General features: G+C 41.4%; 1 non-coding gene across 1 annotated transcript; it reads right to left on the bottom strand.

Annotated features, from left to right (window-relative positions):
* Nucleotides 1-623: 623 nt before the first annotated feature.
* On the bottom strand, nucleotides 624-731 carry LOC130964793 (small nucleolar RNA R71). The gene has a single exon (XR_009080866.1). It is a non-coding gene; the product is annotated as a small nucleolar RNA R71 (small nucleolar RNA).
* Nucleotides 732-7991: the final 7260 nt, after the last annotated feature.

Raw genomic sequence — 7991 nt, 5'->3', positions numbered from 1 at the left:
TTCTGTTCCTCTGACACCTCAAGGAATCTCTATACTGTGACATAGAGGATTCCACATTTTCTTGTTCTCTTCTCTTTCATATGAGCAGGAGCAAAGACAAAAGCATTCTTGTTGTGGCTGACCCTGAACCTGAAAGGACCTTGAAGCGAAAGCTAAGAGAAGCTAAAGCACAACTCTCTCTAGAGGACCTAACAGAAATCTTCAAAAAAGAAGAACCCATGGCAGCCGAAAACAACAACAATGCCAACAATGCAAGGAAGGTGCTGGGTGACTTTACTGCACCTACTCCCGACTTCTATGGGAGAAGCATCTCTATCCCTGCCATTGGAGCAAACAACTTTGAGCTTAAGCCTCAATTAGTTTCTCTAATGCAACAGAATTGCAAGTTCCATGGACTTCCATTGGAAGATCCTCATCAATTTTTAGCTGAATTCTTGCAAATCTGTGACACTGTCAAGACTAATGGGGTTGACCCTGAGGTCTACAGACTTATGCTATTCCCTTTTACTGTAAGAGACAGAGCTAGGATATGGTTGGACTTACAACCTAAAGACATCTTGAACTCTTGGGAAAAGCTAGTCAATGCCTTCTTGGCAAAGTTCTTTCCACCTCAAAAATTGAGTAAGCTTAGAGTGGAAGTCCAAACTTTCAGACAGAAGGAAGGTGAATCCCTCTATGAAGCTTGGGAAAGATACAAACAATTGATCAGAAAGTGTCCCTCTGATATGCTTTCTGAATGGAGCATCATAGGTATTTTCTATGATGGTCTGTCTGAACTGTCCAGATGTCTTTGGATAGCTCTACTGGAGGATCTCTTCATCTGAAGAAGACGCCTGCAGAAGCTCAAGAGCTCATTGAAATGATTGCAAATAACCAATTCATGTACACTTCTGAAAGGAATCCTGTGAACAATGGGACAAATCAGAAGAAATGAGTTCTTGAGATTGATACTCTGAATGCCATATTGGCTCAGAACAAAATATTGACTCAGCAAGTCAACTTGATTTCTCAAAGTCTGTCTGGAATGCAAGCTGCACCAGGCAGTACTAAGGAAGCTTCATCTGAAGAAGAAGCTTATGATCCTGAGAACCCTTCAATGGAAGAGGTGAATTACATGGGAGAACCCTATGGAAACACCTATAATTCTTCATGGAGAAATCATCCAAATTTCTCATGGAAGGATCAACAGAGACCTCAACAAGGTTTCAACAACAATAATGGTGGAAGAAACAGGTTTAGCAATGGCAAGCCTTTTCCATCATCTCCTCAGCAACAGACAGAGAATTCTAAGCAGAACCACTCTGACTTAGCAACCATGGTCTCTGATCTAATCAAAACCACTCAAAGTTTCATGACTGAAACAAGGTCCTCCATTAAAAACTTGGAGGCACAAGTGGGACAGCTGAGCAAGAAAATTACTGAACTCCCTCCTAGTACTCTTCCAAGCAATACAGAAGAAAATCCAAAAGGAGAGTGCAAGGCCATCAATATGGCCGAACTTGGAGAGGATGAAGAGGCAGTGAACGCCATTGAGGAAGACCTCAATGCACGTCCACTGGCCTCCACTGAGTTCCCTAATGAGGAACCAAGGGAATCTGAGGCTCAAAATGAGACCATAGAGATTCCATTGGACTTACTTCTGCCATTCATGAGCTCTGATGAGTATTCTTCCTCTGAAGAGGATGAATATGTCACTGAAGAGCAAGTTGCTAAATACCTTGGAGCAATCATGAAGCTAAATGACAAGTTATTTGGTAATGAGACTTGGGAGAACGAACCTCCTTTGCTCACCAAAGAACTGGATGACTTGTCTAGGCAGAGATTACCTCAAAAGAGACAAGATCCTGGGAAGTTTTCAATACCTTGCACCATAGGCACCATGACCTTCAAGAAGGCTCTGTGTGACTTAGGGTCAAGTGTAAACCTCATGCCTCTCTCTGTAATGGAGAAGCTAGGGATCTTTGAGGTACAAGCTGCAAGAATCTCACTAGAGATGGCAGACAATTCAAAGAAACAAGCTTATGGACTTGTAGAGGGTGTTCTGGTAAAGGTTGAAGGCCATTACATCCCTGCTGATTTCATAGTCCTAGAGACTGGGAAGTGCATGGATGAATCCATCATCCTTGGCAAACCCTTCCTAGCCACAGCAAAGGTTGTGATTGATGTGGACAGAGGAGAATTGATCATTCAAGTGAATGAAGAATCCTTTGTGTTTAAGGCTCAAGGATATCCCTTTGTCACCATGGAGAGGAAGCATGAAGAGCTTCTCTCAAAACAGAGTCAAACAGAGCCCCCACAGTCAAACTCTAAGTTTGGTGTTGGGAGGCCACAACCAAATTCTAAGTTTGGTGTTGAACCCCCACATTCAAACTCTAAGTTTGGTGTTGGGAGGTTCCAACATTGCTCTGAGTATCTGTGAGGCTCTATGAGAGCCCTCTGTCAAGCTACTGACATTAAAGAAGCGCTTGTTGGGAGGCAACCCAATGTTATATTTTATCTATTTTCCTTTGTTATTTTATGTTTTCTGTAGGTTGATGATCATGAGAAGTCACAAAATCAATTGAAAAAGCAAAAACAGAAAGAAAAACAGAAAGAAAAATAGCACACCCTGGAGGAGAACTTGCTGGCGTTTAAACGCCAGTGAGGCTAACAGATGGGCGTTTAACGCCCAGTCTGGCACCATTCTGGGCGTTTAACGCCAGAAAGGGGCACCAGACTGGCGTTAAACGCCAGAAAAGGGCAAGCACCTGGCGTTAAATGCCAGAAATGGGCACCAGCCCGGCGTTTAACGCCAGAATTGGCAAAGGGTGCATTTTTGCACGCCACTTGGTGCAGGGATGACTTTTCCTTGACACCTCAGGATCTGTGGACCCCACAGGATCTCCACCTACCCCACCACCCTCTCTCTTCACCCATTCACCAATCACCTCAACACCTCTTCCCCAAAAACGCTTCACCTATCAAATCCCATCTTTCTCTTCACCACTCACATCCATCCTTCATAAAACCCCACCTACCTCACCATTCAAATTCAAACCACTTAACCTCCCAAACCCACCCATAATGGCCGAACCCTACCCCTCTCTTCACCCCTATATAAACCCATCTCCCTCTCCTCCATTTCTTCTTCTTCTACTCTCTTCTTTCTTCTTTTGCTCGAGGACGAGCAAACCTTTTAAGTTTGGTGTGGTAAAAGCATTGCTTTTTGTTTTTCCATAACCATTTATGGCATCCAAGGCCGGAGAAACCTCTAGAAAGAGGAAAGGGAAGGCAAAAGCTTTCACCTCCGAGTCATGGGAGATGGAGAGATTCATCTCAAGGGTGCATCAAGACCACTTCTATGAAGTTGTGGCCTTGAAGAAGGTGATCCCTGAGGTCCCTTTCAAACTCAAAAAAAGTGAATATCCGGAGATCCGACATGAGATTCGAAGAAGAGGTTGGGAAGTTCTTACCAACCCCATTCAACAAGTCGGAATCTTAATGGTTCAAGAGTTTTATGCCAATGCATGGATCACCAAGAACCATGATCAAAGTGTGAAGCCGGACCCAAAGAATTGGCTTACAATGGTTCGGGGGAAATACTTAGATTTTAGTCCGGAAAATGTAAGGTTGGCATTCAACTTGCCCATGATGCAAGGAGATGAACATCCTTACACTAGAAGGGTCAACTTTGATCAAAGGTTGGACCAAGTCCTCACAGACATTTGTGAAGAGGGCGCCCAATGGAAGAGAGATTCAAGAGGGAAGACGGTTCAATTGAGAAGGCATGACCTCAAGCCCATAGCTAGAGGATGGTTGGAGTTTATCCAACGCTCAATCATTCCCACTAGCAACCGGTCCGAGGTTACTCTAGACCGGGCCATCATGATTCATAGCATCATGATTGGAGAAGAAGTAGATGTTCATGAGGTTATAGCCCAAGAACTCTATAAGGTGGCGGACAAGTCCTCTACCTTGGCAAGGTTAGCCTTTTCTCATCTCATTTATCACCATTGTTATTCAGTTGGAGTGGACTGATGAGCGGATAATTTGTACACTTTTTGGCATTGTTTTTAGTATGTTTTTAGTATGATCTAGTTAGTTTTTAGTATATTTTTATTAGTTTTTAGTTAAAATTCACTTTTCTGGACTTTACTATGAGTTTGTGTGTTTTTCTGTGATTTCAGGTATTTTCTGGCTGAAATTGAGGGATCTGAGCAAAAATCTGATTCAGAGACTGAAAAGGACTGCAGATGCTGTTGGATTCTGACCTCCCTGCACTCGAAGTAGATTTTCTGGAGCTACAGAAGCCCAATTGGCGCGCTCTCAACATCGTTGGAAAGTAGACATCCTGGGCTCTCCAGCAATATATGATAGTCCATACTTTGCCCAAGATTTGATGGCCCAAACCGGCGTTCAAAGTCACCTCAAGAAATTCCAGCGTTAAACGCCTGAACTGGCACCTAAATGGGAGTTAAACGCCCAAACTGGCATAAAAGCTGGCGTTTAACTCCAAGACAAGTCTCTACACGAAAATGCTTCATTGCTCAGCCCAAGCACACACCAAGTGGGCCCGGAAGTGGATTTTTATGTCATTTACTCATCTTTGTACACCTTAGGCTACTAGTTTTCTATAAGTAGGACCTTTTACTATTGTATTTGACATCTTGGTAGCTATCTTCTAATTTTATGCTATCTTAGATCATTGGGAGGCTGGCTTCACGGCCATGCCTAGACCTTGTTCTTATGTATTTTCAACGGTGGAGTTTCTACACACCATAGATTAAGGTGTGGAGCTCTGCTGTACCTCGAGTATTAATGCAATTACTATTGTTCTTCTATTCAATTCCGCTTGTTCTTTGTCCAAGATATCACTTGTTCTTCAACTTGATGAATGTGATGATCCGTGACACTCATCATCATTCTCACCTATGAACAAGATGACTGACAACCATTCTTGTTCTACAAGCATTCGAGGCCCTAGTGTTTATCTCTTGGATTTCTGATTGCATGATGCATGGTTGATCGCCTGACAACCGAGTGCTCGCCTGACAAACGAGCCAGGCATTCCGTGAGATCAGAGTCTTCATGGTATAGGCAAGAACTGATGGCGGCATTCAAGAGAATCCGGAAGGTCTAACCTTGTCTGTGGTATTCTGAGTAGGATTCAATGATTGAATGACTGTGACGTGCTTCAAACTCCGAAAGGCGGGGCGTTAGTGACAGACGCAAAAGAATCACTGGATTCTATTCCGGCTGGACCGAGAACCGACAGATGATTAGCCTATGCTGTGACAGAGCATCAGGGACGTATTTTCACTGAGAGGATGGGAGGTAGCCATTGACAACGGTGAAACCCTACACAAGCTTGCCATGGAAAGGAGTAAGAAGGATTGGATGAAGACATTAGGAAAGCAGAGAGACGGAAGGGAAGGCATCTTCATTCGCTTATCTGAAGCTCTCACCAATGATATGCATAAGTATCTCTATCTTTATCTTTATGCTTTATTCATCATCTATACCCATTTGAGTCTGCCTGACTGAGATTTACAAGGTGACCATAGCTTGCTTCATACCACCAATCTCCGTGGGATCGACCCTTACTCGCGTAAGGTTTATTACTTGGACGACCCAGTGCACTTGCTGGTTAGTTGTGCGAAGTTGTGTTTATGCCATGGTATTGAGCACCAAGTCTTTGGAGCCATTACTAGGGATTTTTTTATGTTTTGAAAAGTATTGATCACAATTTCGTGCACCAAGTTTTTGGCGCCGTTGCCGGGGAATTAAATGTCCTAACTACGGTTTCGCATTTGTTCCCTGCAATAACAGTGCCATGTTTTGATCCGGCAACAACACCAAGTTTTTGGCGCCGTTGCCGGGGATTGTTCTTGTGTATGGACAACTGACGGTTCATCTTGTTGGTTAGATTAGGCATTTATTTTTTTTCGAAATTCTTGAAGATGAATTCTAGAGTTTCATGATGATTTGCTGAAATCTGGCTGGCTGTAAAGTCATGTCTAATTTCATTGGACCGAGGTTTCAACTTATCATCACAAGAGCTTGTTGATCTTTTTTATCAATCTTGCTTTTGGAGCAGTGATCTGCTAAGGCTTGGCTGGCCTTTGGCCATGTCTAGTGTTTTGGACCGAAGCTTTCTTTGAAAGCTTGGCTGGCTGTGAAGCCATGTCTAATTCCTGGACCGGAGTCTTAGACTAGCATTGCACTGATTCCTGGAATTCTCATTAAGAATTTTGATATCTTTTTCCACTTAATTTTCGAAAATCACAAAAAAAATTCACAAAAACCATAAAAACCAAAAATATTTGATGTTTCTTGTTTGAGTCTAGTGTCTCATCTTAAGTTTGGTGTCAATTGCATGCATTCATTCATGTGTCTTAAAGATCTTCAAGTAATTCTTGATGATTTCTTACTCTGATCTTTGAATTCTCTTGACTTGAGTGTTTATGTGTCTCATATGCATTCTTATTAGTGTCAGTAGTATACAAACTGCTAAGTTTGGTGTATTGCATGCATTGTTATTTGATTTTAGTGCATTTTGATTATTCCTTATTATTAAAAATCCAAAAATATTTTCGATTTGTGTCTTTTCAAGTCAATAATACAGAGAATTGAAGATTCAGAACATACTGCAGAGGAATTATACAGAAAAAGCTGGGCGTTCAAAACGCCCAGTGAAGAAGGACAGACTGGCGTTTAAACGCCAGCCAGGGTACCTGGTTGGGCGTTTAACGCCCAAAAAGGGTGCATTTTGGCCGTTAAACGCCAGAATGGATACCATTCTGGGCGTTTAACGCCAGGATGGCAAAGGGGGAACATTTTGTTTTCAAAATCAAATTTTTTTTTAGTTTTCAAAGTTTTTCAAAATCAAATCTTTTTCAAATCATATCTTTTCAATCAAATGTTTTCAAAATTAATTTCTTTCCTTTTTCAAAGATAATTACTAACAATTAATGATTTGATTCAAAATTTCAAGATTGTAGCCTTTTCTGTTGAGAAAGGTTTAATGTTTTGAATCATATCTTTTCTTGTTAGGCAAGTCATTTATTTTCAAATCAAATCTTTTTAAAATTGTTTTCAAATCATATCTTCTCAATCACATCTTTTTCAAAATAAGTTCTCAATCAAATCTTTTTAACTTCTAATTTCAAATCCTTTTTCAAAAATCACTTGATTTCTTTTCCACTTTTATTTTCGAAAATCAATTAGTGTTTTTCAAAAATGTTTTCAAAATATTCTAATTAATTTTCGAAAAATTACTTCCCTCCTTCTCACATCCTTCTATTTATGGAGTACCACTCCTTCTCAATGCACAATTCGAACCTTATCTAATTAAAGTTCGAATTCTTCTTCTCATTCTTCTTTCTATTTCTCTTTTCCTCTGATACCTCAAGGAATCTCTATACTGTGACATAGAGGATTCCACATTTTCTTGTTCTCTTATCTTTCATATGAGCAGAAACAGAGACAAAGGCATTCTTGTTGAAGCTGACCCTGAACCCGAAAGGACCTTGAAGAGAAAGCTAAGAGAAGCCAAAGCACAACTCTCTTTAGAGGACCTGACCGAATTCTTCAAAGAAGAAGAAGACATGGCAGCCGAAAACAACAATAATGCAGACAATGCACGGAAGGTGCTGGGTGACTTTACTGCACCCACTCCCGACTTCTATGGGAGAAGCATCTCTATCCCTGCCATTGGAGCAAACAACTTTGAGCTTAAACCTCAATTAGTTTCTCTAATGCAACAGAATTGCAAGTTCCATGGACTTCCAATGGAAGATCCTCATCAGTTCTTAGCTGAATTCTTGCAAATCTGTGACACAGTCAAGACTAATGGGGTAGACCCTGAGGTCTATAGACTGATGCTATTCCCTTTTGCTGTAAGAGACAGAGCTAGAATATGGTTGGACTCTCAACCTAAAGAAAGCCTGGACTCTTGGGAAAAGCTAGTCAATGCCTTCTTGGCAAAGTTCTTTCCACCTCAAAGATGGAGT

This window comes from Arachis stenosperma, chromosome 2, assembly GCF_014773155.1.
Source record: "Arachis stenosperma cultivar V10309 chromosome 2, arast.V10309.gnm1.PFL2, whole genome shotgun sequence".
NCBI classification, from domain to species: Eukaryota; Viridiplantae; Streptophyta; class Magnoliopsida; order Fabales; family Fabaceae; genus Arachis; species Arachis stenosperma.
The sequence above is the reverse complement of the archived record's forward strand: the minus strand, read 5'-3'. Positions and strand labels throughout refer to the sequence as shown.